Consider the following 12,454-nt stretch of genomic DNA (forward strand, 5'->3'; position numbering starts at 1 on the left):
CAAACGGTATCGTTTAGACCAGGGGTGTCAAACGTACGGCCCGAGGGCCGGATCAGGCCCGCGAACAGGTTTTATCCGGCCCGCGGGATGGGTTTGCTAAGTAGTGGCCTAGTGGTTAGAGTGTCCGCCCTGAGATCGGTAGGTTGTGAGTTCAAACCCCGGCCGAGTCATACCAAAGACTATAAAAATGGGACCCATTACCTCCCTGCTTGGCACTCAGCATCAAGGGTTGGATTTGGGGGTTAAATCCCCAAAAATGATTCCCGGGCGCGGCACCGCTGCTGCCCACTGCTCCCCTCACCTCCCAGGGGGTGAACAAGGGGATGGGTCAAATGCACATTTCACCACACCTAGTGTGTGTGTGACAATCATTGGTACTTTAACTTTAACTTAAGTATAAAAATGTACCTGAATTTTTGAATGAAAGAAACAGCTGCTTTTTAATGTGTCCACTGGATGTCGCAATAGCAATTCTTTGTATCTTTGTAGATGATGCTACATATGTACAAAACAAACCACAGGATGTTAGTACATCAGTCGCGGAAAATGATCAAACTACATAAACAACATCCTGCAATTTGATTTTGATATAATTTTTTTATCTTTATAGATTGAAAATTAACACCAATGAGTTGACTGATGAACATTATCAAATAATGTATTCAGAAAATATAAATAACGACAAATAAAGTATATATACTATTAACCGCAACAGTTGATTGTAAAAAAGAACCCAACAACATTATGATTTGTACATTTTCAGAATGTGCTTGTTCTATGTTTAAACAATACAATCTGAAGTTGTCTTTATTTTTAAGTTATCGTGCCTTCATTTTACCAGTCCGGCCCACTTGGGGGTAGATTTCTCTCCATGTGGCCCCTGATCTAAAATGTGTTTGACACCCCTGGTTTAGACAGAGCGGGTATTATTTTTGTAACACATTTAATCATTTTCGATTCCATGTTGATTTCTGCATGTGGCTGCAGTGGGCTAGTATACATAGAGCCACCCACACCAGTTTCAAATTAGTTGCCTAATTAATGAATTGGAAAGAAAATGTTATGAGAGTAGCGTATGTGTGTGTGTGGCCCTTTAATAGGTGACAGCATGTGAGGTGAGTGACGTCAGTGAGTGTGTGGGCGAGAGAAGAGAGGGAGCGGTAGCGTGAGTGCGGGCGGGGACTAGTTTGTTTTGTGTTGGATTGGCTGTGTGCAAGCAATCAATAAAGCAAGATTTGCAACTAATCGCCGGACTCATCATTCACCCTAAAGTCGTCCGCTGTGGAGACCCACTGCCGGGTAAAGTGAAGGGTGTTGCCCCGAGCATACATCGGCCCTGGAGAAGTGTCTCCCCTGCGTTTTTCGACTACGGTCTGGGAGCTGGAAGCAGGAAAGGTGCAACAAAAAGGAACCATTTATTTTTGATTCATTGCCAATATTGTTTGTTTTGTATTATTTTGTAGTTTAGTGTCAAAATATACACTCCCATTGTCCACTTAAATATTTCTAAGATATTTCTTTATTCTTAGACAAGGGATTCCCTTCCGTGATTGGTCATTTCTACGGACACAGAAATTACGTCACCTAAAATTCCGTTCACGGCACATAGTAATGTCGTAATTCAGCTCTGAGTGTGACACTTAAGATTCAGTCCTACATTTCGCTGAAAGTGTGACTAAGACGCTTGATAACAAACTTTTAAGTGCAGTTTTCAGCGAAGAATTTATTTACTCTTAAGTCATCTCTTAGCAGACTTCTTAGGAGTAATTCTAGGACGCTTGATAAATACGGCCCCAGATCTCCATGCATCAAACATCTACTGAGATTGTGGGTGCTTTGTTTCTTCCTGTTGTTCACCTCTTGACACTGTTGGGATTTCAAATAAATGTTTGTAAACTGTTACCAACTGCGTGCCTTGTCATCCTTGATTTGAAAGTCTGGTTTGCAAAGGTTACATTACCTTCACCCGAGGCGGGGTGTGACAGTTGGTCTTAAGAGTGAAAACACAATAATGATCATTTATCTGATTTACTGGCTTTGCAGCAATCGGATCATACAATTAATTTGGAAACACCCCTCAGGCCAGATGCCTGTGGTCTCGTGGGCCAAATTAGTTTGGACCACCGCGTTCTAAACTATCATAACAAAATATAATTATCTTATCTTGTATTTTATGTTTGGATGGAACAACGGCGCTTAGTGTAATACTTCATCTAACTTTCTTATCAATATTCTTAATATCACTCTGCCAACTAAAACCATTCAAAAAGGATGAGACACACCCGGAAACTTACCATATGTTGCACACATTTTGGTTTTCAGGTGCAATTTTTGGTAGGATTTAGGTCAGTTGTATTTTTTAGTTTGGTATTTTTTCAAATAATTACTCCTGTCAAAAATGTTTTTAATACGATTTAATCATTCTTTTGAATTTATATTACTAATCACAGGTTTTTCGCTTGCATGATTTAAAAATATGTTTTCTTAAGACACCAATATTTGGACAAAATGCATTTTTTTGTGAGAATGTCATCCAGGATCAATTTTAACATGTTTTACTTGAATGTACTTCATTTATTTGCTCAAAACCTTTTGTATGTAAAGTCTGGTCAGAGTGTATTTTGGATTTTAACAGCACTTTACTTGCTTTTTTTTACCAGCCCGAATAATAATCTAATCTTTGTCTTTTAGAATGTGGGTCAATAAAATATTTGCTGCAGGGCCGCTCAATGGACACCCTTGGGGGCTGCAACGATTAATCAATTAAATCGATTAATTTGATTAGATCCGGCCCGCCGGACATTTTATATTATTTGTTTTAGCCCTTTACAAAAAAAACTGTAGCAGCCATTATGATGTGCAGTGTTGTTTTTAAATGACCGTAAGTCTTGAACTATAGAAAGTACTTTAAAGGCCTACTGAAATTATTTTTTTTTTATTTAAACGGGAATAGCAGATCCATTCTATGTGTCATACTTGATCATTTCGCGATATTGCCATATTTTTGCTGAAAGGATTTAGTAGAGAAAATCGACGATAAAGTTCGCAACTTTTGCTCGCTGATAAAAAAAAAGCCTTGCCTGTACCGGAAGTAGCGTGACGTCACAGGAGCTAGGATTCCTCACAATTCCCTGTTGTTTACAATGGAGCGAGAGAGATTCGGACCGAGAAAGTGATGATTACCCCATTAATTTGAGCGAGGATGAAAGATTCGTAGATGAGGAACGTTACAGTGAATGACTTGAGAGGCAGTGATGGATGTATCTTTTTTCGCTCTGACCGTAACTTAGGTACAAGCTGGCTCATTGGATTCCACACTCTCCTTTTTCTATTGTAGATCACAGATTTGTATTTTAAACCACCTCGGATACTATATCCTCTTGAAAATGAGAGTCGAGAACGCGAAATGGACATTCAGTGCCTTTTATCTCCACGACAATACATCGGCGAAATGCTTTAGCTACGAGCTAACGTGATAGCATCGTGCTTTAACTGCATATAGAAACAAAAGAAATAAACCCCTGACTGGAAGGATAGATAGAAAATCAACAACACTATTAAACCGTGGACATGTAAATACACGGTTAATGCTTTCCAGGCTGGCGAAGGTTAACAATGCTGTGCTAACGACGCCATTGAAGCTAACTTAGCAACCGGACTGCACAGAGCTATGCTAAAAACATTAGCTCTCCACCTACGCCAGCCAGCCCTCATTTGCTCATCAACACCCATGCTCACCTGCGTTCCGGCGATCGGCAGAAGGACGAAGGACTTCACCCGATGCGTTTGGCGGCCCGGAGACGTAGGAAGTCAAGGTGAGGTCGGCGGCTAGCGCGGCTAGCGCTCCAACAAAGTCCTCCTGGTTGTGTTGCTGTAGTCCGCTGCTAATACACTGATCCCACCTACAACTGTCTTCTTTGCAGCCTTCATTGTTCATTAAAAAAATTGCAAAAGATGTCCAGAATACTGTGGAATTATGAAATGAAAACAGAGCTTTTTGTATAGGATTCTACGGGGTACCATAACTTCCGTTACTCTGACTTCGTCACGCGCATACGTCATCATACCGCGACGTTTCAGCCGGATATTTCCCGGGAGATTTAAAATGTCACTTTATAAGTTAACCCGGCCGTATTGGCATGTGTTGCAATGTTAAGATTTCATCATTGATATATAAACTATCAGACTGCGTGGTCGGTAGTAGTGGCTTTCAGTAGGCCTTTAATGGTTTAAATCTGCACTTTTGGTTATTTTACAAAATATAATTATCTTGTATTTATTTTTGGATGGAAAAAGGGCAATTAGTGTAATACTTCATCTAACCTTCTTATCAATATTCTTAATATTACTCTGCCAACTAAAACCATTGAAAGGGATATGACACACCCAAAAACTTACCATATTTTGCACACATTTTGGTTTTCAGGTACAATTTTTGGTAGGATTTAGGTCAGTTGTATTTTTTAGTTTGGTATTTTTTCAAATAATTACTCCTGTCAAAAAATGTTTTAATCCAATTTAAATATTGTTTTGAATTTGGGTTAATAATCACAGGTTATTCGCTTGCATGATTTAAAAATATCTCAGCTGCATTCAGCCCAAAAAAGGACAAGCGGTAGAAAATGGATGGGTGGATGGATTTAAAAATATTTTTTCTTAAGACACCAATAGTTGGACAAAATGCTTTTTTTTTTGTCAGAATGTCATCCAGGATCAGTTTTAAAGTGTTTTACTTGAATGTTTCAATCAATCAATGTCAATCAATGTTTATTTATATAGCCCTAAATTACAAGTGTCTCAAAGACACAAGCCACAACGACATCCTTGGTTCAGATCCCACATAAGGGCAAGGAAAAACTCACAACCCAGTGGGATGTCAATGACTATGACAATGAGAAACCTTGAAGAGGACCGCATAGGGGGAGACCAGTGCAATGGGGGAGACCAGTGCAATGGACGTCGAGTGGGTCTAGCATAATATTGTGAAAGTCCAGTCCATAGTGGATCTAACATAATAGTGAGAGTCCAGCCCTTAGTGGGGCCAGCAGGAGACCATCCCGAGCAGAAACGTGTCAGCAGCGCAGAGATGTCCCTAACCAATGCACAGGCGAGCGGTCCACCCCGGGTCCCGTCTCTGGACAGCCAGCACTTCATCCATGGCCACCGGACCTGTGCTCTCCCTTCCACAAGGGAAGGGGGGCTGAACAGAAAATAAAATAAACGGCAGATCAACTGGTCCAAAAAAAGGGTCTATTTAAAGGCTAGAGTATACAAATGAGTTTTAAGATGGGACTTAAATGCTTCTACTGAGGTAGCATCTCTAACTGTTACCGAGAGGGCATTCCATAGTACTGGAGCCAGAATAGAAAACGCTATATAGCCCGCAGACTTTTTTTGGGCTCTGGGAATCACTAATAAGCCGGAGTTCTTTGAACGCAATAATAATAATAAAGCCTTTTGTATGTAAAGTCTGGCCAGAGTGTATTTTGAATTTTGACAGCACTGTGCTCACATGTGCTCCATTCACTCTATCACAAAAAAAATTACAGTTGTAGAAATTATTGTAAACTCAAGACAGCCATGACATTATGTTCTTTACAAGTGTATGTACAGTTTTGACCCTGACTGTATGTCAAATTGCCAAATATCATATAATAAGCCATTCGGCTTCATCCCTACTTGGACTGGAATCTCGGGCAAGTACACTAAAAGGTGTTCAGCTTTCGTAAACTGCTTTCAAGGAGCATCGCAGGCGAGCTCCAACCGGAGGGTGAAGCCGCCTCGCCCCGCAGTCTTCTGACATTTGAGCGAGAGCCCGGCTATTCCCGGGGGGGGGGAGGAGCAGATAAAGGTAGTTCGCTGGAAGAATAGTTCCTCTTGATCGGAATGGCAATGACGCCCTCAGAGCGCCACAGACCAAAGCAGGGGGGAGGGAGGGGGGGCAAGACAGAACAAACCCAGCTCGAGTCGATCAATGTGACCATGGCAACAAGAAGTCTTAGATTGACTGGAGATCGTTAATGAGATGATTGGCAGATATCTAATTAGCTGAAACCTAGATTACCCCTCAAACATCACTTGGATTTACAGTTTTCTCCCCTTCCCTGGCATCAACAAGATTTTCAACCCTTTGTAGGATTTTTCTCCCATTCCAATATCGTGTGCACTGATTGGCCGCTTCATGTTGAGACGTGCGGGTGATTTAGTCTTGATTACAAACTGAAGCACGTATGTTAAAATCAAGACGTAATTTTCTCGTCAGTGTGACGTTTACATAGACTATTCCTGGTTGTCGCGCTCGCTTTCAGTCGGGGGTGTCCTCCAGTGTCAAACCCCCCGGAATAATCTCTCACGCTTTGAAAATGCAATGAGTGGAACCTGTCCACTCGGTCGTGAAGCGACAACGTGCCATTTTGTGTCATCTACCTCTACTTTCAACGTGAAAGCGGACTAGGACGAAGTGCATTTTATCTGCAGAGCCAGCCTACAATCACGTCATTTTACAGCTCGTGGCTCATGTCAAGTTTATCTCCGTTATAGTTAACAAATCATGACCGGTGGGAGGAGAAAAAAAAAAGTATAAATTATATGACGGATCAAAGCCGCCAATGTGCATTAAAGATTTGACTTTGCGGCTTGTTTCTAGTCGTATTTATATTGTGCTCGGCTGCTGTTGTCAATAACTGGTGGGAGGACTGACGGCCCAAGTCATTTGACGTTCATGTGGCGAGTGTGCATGAGCTTGAGCCTAAACGACGGAGGATACGTGGGTTCTGACTTCGTGGCTTTTTTCATTATTTCTATTAGATACGGTGGTGGTTATCATTAATAACTGGAGCGGGGCATGGGTGAGCTCATTTTTTGACTCATCCATGTGGTGAGGAGGCATTGCATGTGCTTTTGCGTGAGCGTTTGTGAGTACTCTGATGGAGTCATTATACAAGCTTTATTACTCAAGGTGATGCTTATCATTAATAACTGGTGGGCGGCAAGATGGCTTTAATTTTCCGACTAGTCTATATAGTGAGAAGCCGTTGCATGTGTTTGTGCGTTAGCGTTTGAGGTTACGCTGACATGGTCCTTCTGTTTGTATCATGCAAAGGGGTGGTTATCATTAATAACTGGTGAGGGGAAGATGTGCACTAATTAGCGGATGTGTCCGTGTGGTGAGGAGCCATTTGCATGTGCTTTTGCGTGAGCGTTTGCGAGTACTCTGACGGAGTCATTATACAAGCTTGATCACTCAAGGCGATGCTTATCCTTAATAACTGGTGGGCGGCAAGATGACTTTAATTTTCCGACTAGTCTATATAGTGAGAAAACGTTGCATGTGTTTGTGCTTTAGCGTTTGAGGTTACGCTGACATAGTCCTCCTGTTTGTATCATGTAAAGTGGTGGTTATCATTAATAACTGGTGAGGAGAAGGAGTGCAATAATTTTTGGATTTGTCCGTGTGGTGAGGAGCCATTTGCATGTGATTTTGCGTGAGCGTTTGCGAGTACTCTAACGGAGTCATTATGCAATTTATATTCTTCAAGGTGATGGTTATCATTAATAACTGGCAGGAGGAAAGATGGCTTTAATTTTCCGACAAGTCTATTTAGTGAGAAGGCCTAGCATGTGCTTGTGCGTTTTTGTTTGAGGGTACGCTGACATGGTCCTTCTGTTTGTATCATGCAAAGTGGTGGTTATCATTAATAACTGGTGAGGGGAAGGAGTGCACTAATTTTTGGATTTGTCCTTGTGGTGAGGAGCCATTTGCATGTGCTTTTGCGTGAGCGTTTGTGAGTACTCTGACTGAGTCATTATACAAGCTTTATTACTCAAGGCGATGCTTATCATTAATAACTGGTGGGCGGCAAGATGGCTTTAATTTTCCGACTAGTCTATATAGTGAGAAGCCGTTGCATGTGTTTGTGCGTTAGCGTTTGAGGTTACGCTGACATGGTCCTTCTGTTTGTATCATGCAAAGTGGTGGTTATCATTAATAACTGGTGAGGGGAAGGAGTGCACTAATTTTCGGATGTGTCCGTGTGGTGAGGAGCCATTTGCATGTGCTTTTGCGTGAGCGTTTGCGAGTACTCTGACGGAGTCATTATACAAGCTTGATTACTCAAGGCGATGCTTATCCTTAATAACTGGTGGGCGGCAAGATGACTTTAATTTTCCGACTAGTCTATATAGTGAGAAAACGTTGCATGTGTTTGTGCTTTAGCGTTTGAGGTTACGCTGACATAGTCCTCCTGTTTGTATCATGTAAAGTGGTGGTTATCATTAATAACTGGTGAGGAGAAGGAGTGCAATAATTTTTGGATTTGTCCGTGTGGTGAGGAGCCATTTGCATGTGATTTTGCGTGAGCGTTTGCGAGTACTCTAACGGAGTCATTATGCAATTTATATTCTTCAAGGTGATGGTTATCATTAATAACTGGCAGGAGGAAAGATGGCTTTAATTTTCCGACAAGTCTATTTAGTGAGAAGGCCTAGCATGTGCTTGTGCGTTTTTGTTTGAGGGTACGCTGACATGGTCCTTCTGTTTGTATCATGCAAAGTGGTGGTTATCATTAATAACTGGTGAGGGGAAGGAGTGCACTAATTTTCGGATTTGTCCGTGTGGTGAGGAGCCATTTGCATGTGCTTTTGCGTGAGCGTTTGCGAGTACTCTGATGGAGTCATTATACAAGCTTTATTACTCAAGGCGATGCTTATCATTAATAACTGGTGGGCGGCAAGATGGCTTTAATTTTCCGACTAGTCTATATAGTGAGAAGCCGTTGCATGTGTTTGTGCGTTAGCGTTTGAGGTTACGCTGACATGGTCCTTCTGTTTGTATCATGCAAAGTGGTGGTTATCATTAATAACTGGTGAGGGGAAGGAGTGCACTAATTTTTGGATGTGTCCGTGTGGTGAGGAGCCATTTGCATGTGCTTTTGCGTGAGCGTTTGCAAGTACTCTAATAGTGTCATTATGCAATTTCCATTCTTCAAGGTGATGTTTATCATTAATAACTGGCAGACGGAAAGAGGGCTTTCATTTTCTGACTAGTCTATTTAGTGAGAAGGCCTAGCATGTGCGTGTACGTTTTTGTTTGAGGGTACGCTAACTCGGTCATTCTGTTTATATCATGTGGGGTGGTGGTCATCATTAATAACTGGTGGGGGAGGGGGGCACGCAGGTGCGCTAATTTTTGGATTCTTCCGTGTGGTTAGAAGGCATTTGCATGTGCTTTTGCCTAAGCGTATTAGGGTATGCTGACAATGTCATTATGCACTTTCTATTAATCAAAGCGATGGTTATCATTAATAACTGGCGGGCAGCAAAATGGCATTCATTTTCTTACTAGTCTATATAGTGAGAATGCCTTGCATGTGCTTGTGCGTTTTCGTTGAGGGTACGCTAACTCTCATTCTGTTTATATCATGTGAGGTGATGGTCATCATTAATAACTGGTGGGGGGGGGCGCAGGTGTGCAAATTTTTGGATTTGTCCGTGTGGTGAGGAGCCATTTGCATGTGCTTTTGCGTGAGCGTTTGCGAGTACTCTAATAGTGTCATTATGCAATTTCCATTCTTCAAGGTGATGTTTATCATTAATAACTTGTCAGACGGAAAGAGGGCTTTCATTTTCTGACTAGTCTATTTAGTGAGAAGGCCTAGCATGTGCGTGTGCGTTTTTGTTTGAGGGTACGCTAACTCGGTCATTCTGTTTATATCATGTGGGGTGGTGGTCATCATTAATAACTGGTGGGGGAGGGGGGCACGCAGGTGTGCTAATTTTTGGATTCTTCCGTGTGGTTAGAAGGCATTTGCATGTGCTTTTGCCTAAGCGTATTAGGGTATGCTGACAATGTCATTATGCACATTCTATTAATCAAAGCGATGGTTATCATTAATAACTGGCGGGCAGCAAAATGGCATTCATTTTCTGACTAGTCTATATAGTGAGAATGCCTTGCATGTGCTTGTGCGTTTTCGTTGAGGGTACGCTAACTCTCATTCTGTTTATATCATGTGAGGTGATGGTCATCATTAATAACTGGTGGGGGGGCAGGTGTGCAAATTTTGGGATTTGTCCGTGTGGTGAGGAGCCATTTGCATGTGCTTTTGCGTGAGCGTTTGCGAGTACTCTAATAGTGTCATTATGCAATTTCCATTCTTCAAGGTGATGTTTATCATTAATAACTGGCAGACGGAAAGAGGGCTTTCATTTTCTGACTAGTCTATTTAGTGAGAAGGCCTAGCATGTGCGTGTGCGTTTTTGTTTGAGGGTACGCTAACTCGGTCATTCTGTTTATATCATGTGGGGTGGTGGTCATCATTAATAACTGGTGGGGGAGGGGGGCACGCAGGTGCGCTAATTTTTGGATTCTTCCGTGTGGTTGGAAGGCATTTGCATGTGCTTTTGCCTAAGCGTATTAGGGTATGCTGACAATGTCATTATGCACTTTCTATTAATCAAAGCGATGGTTATCATTAATAACTGGCGGGCAGCAAAATGGCATTCATTTTCTGACTAGTCTATATAGTGAGAATGCCTTGCATGTGCTTGTGCGTTTTCGTTGAGGGTACGCTAACTCTCATTCTGTTTATATCATGTGAGGTGATGGTCATCATTAATAACTGGTGGGGACGGGCGCAGGTGTGCAAATTTTTGGATTTGTCCGTGTGGTGAGGAGCCATTTGCATGTGCTTTTGCGTGAGCGTTTGCGAGTACTCTAATAGTGTCATTATGCAATTTCCATTCTTCAAGGTGATGTTTATCATTAATAACTTGTCAGACGGAAAGAGGGCTTTCATTTTCTGACTAGTCTATTTAGTGAGAAGGCCTAGCATGTGCGTGTGCGTTTTTGTTTGAGGGTACGCTAACTCGGTCATTCTGTTTATATCATGTGGGGTGGTGGTCATCATTAATAACTGGTGGGGGAGGGAGGCACGCAGGTGCGCTAATTTTTGGATTCTTCCGTGTGGTTAGAAGGCATTTGCATGTGCTTTTACCTAAGCGTATTAGGGTATGCTGACAATGTCATTATGCACATTCTATTAATCAAAGCGATGGTTATCATTAATAACTGGCGGGCAGCAAAATGGCATTCATTTTCTGACTAGTCTATATAGTGAGAATGCCTTGCATGTGCTTGTGCGTTTTCGTTGAGGGTACGCTAACTTTCATTCTGTTTATATCATGTGAGGTGATGGTCATCATTAATAACTGGTGGGGGGGGGGGGGCGCAGGTGTGCAAATTTTTGGATCTGTCCGTGTGGTGAGGAGCCATTTGCATGTGCTTTTGCGTGAGCGTTTGCAAGTACTCTAATAGTGTCATTATGCAATTTCCATTCTTCAAGGTGATGTTTATCATTAATAACTGGCAGACGGAAAGAGGGCTTTCATTTTCTGACTAGTCTATTTAGTGAGAAGGCCTAGCATGTGCGTGTGCGTTTTTGTTTGAGGGTACGCTAACTCGGTCATTCTGTTTATATCATGTGGGGTGGTGGTCATCATTAATAACTGGTGGGGGAGGGGGGCACGCAGGTGCGCTAATTTTTGGATTCTTCCGTGTGGTTAGAAGGCATTTGCATGTGCTTTTGCCTAAGCGTATTAGGGTGTGCTGACAATGTCATTATGCACTTTCTATTAATCAAAGCGATGGTTATCATTAATAACTGGCGGGCAGCAAAATGGCATTCATTTTCTGACTAGTCTATATAGTGAGAATGCCTTGCATGTGCTTGTGCGTTTTCGTTGAGGGTACGCTAACTCTCATTCTGTTTATATCATGTGAGGTGATGGTCATCATTAATAACTGGTGGGGGGGGGGGGCGCAGGTGTGCAAATTTTGGGATTTGTCCGTGTGGTGAGGAGCCATTTGCATGTGCTTTTGCGTGAGCGTTTGCAAGTACTCTAATAGTGTCATTATGCAATTTCCATTCTTCAAGGTGATGTTTATCATTAATAACTTGTCAGACGGAAAGAGGGCTTTCATTTTCTGACTAGTCTATTTAGTGAGAAGGCCTAGCATGTGCGTGTGCGTTTTTGTTTGAGGGTACGCTAACTCGGTCATTCTGTTTATATCATGTGGGGTGGTGGTCATCATTAATAACTGGTGGGGGAGGGGGGCACGCAGGTGCGCTAATTTTTGGATTCTTCCGTGTGGTTAGAAGGCATTTGCATGTGCTTTTGCCTAAGCGTATTAGGGTATGCTGACAATGTCATTATGCACTTTCTATTAATCAAAGCGATGGTTATCATTAATAACTGGCGGGCAGCAAAATGGCATTCATTTTCTGACTAGTCTATATAGTGAGAATGCCTTGCATGTGCTTGTGCGTTTTCGTTGAGGGTACGCTAACTCTCATTCTGTTTATATCATGTGAGGTGATGGTCATCATTAATAACTGGTGGGGGGGGGGGGCGCAGGTGTGCACATTTTTGGATTTGTCTGTGTGGTGAGGAGCCA

At 42.2% G+C, this 12,454-nt stretch overlaps 1 protein-coding gene across 1 annotated transcript in view; it reads left to right on the forward strand.

Annotated features, from left to right (window-relative positions):
• Window positions 1–12,454, forward strand: part of LOC133629857 (cadherin-12-like) — a 312,919-nt gene that overhangs the window by 155,175 nt on the left and 145,290 nt on the right. The window lies entirely within an intron of this gene.

This window comes from Entelurus aequoreus, linkage group LG15 (assembly GCF_033978785.1).
Source record: "Entelurus aequoreus isolate RoL-2023_Sb linkage group LG15, RoL_Eaeq_v1.1, whole genome shotgun sequence".
NCBI lineage: Eukaryota > Metazoa > Chordata > Actinopteri > Syngnathiformes > Syngnathidae > Entelurus > Entelurus aequoreus.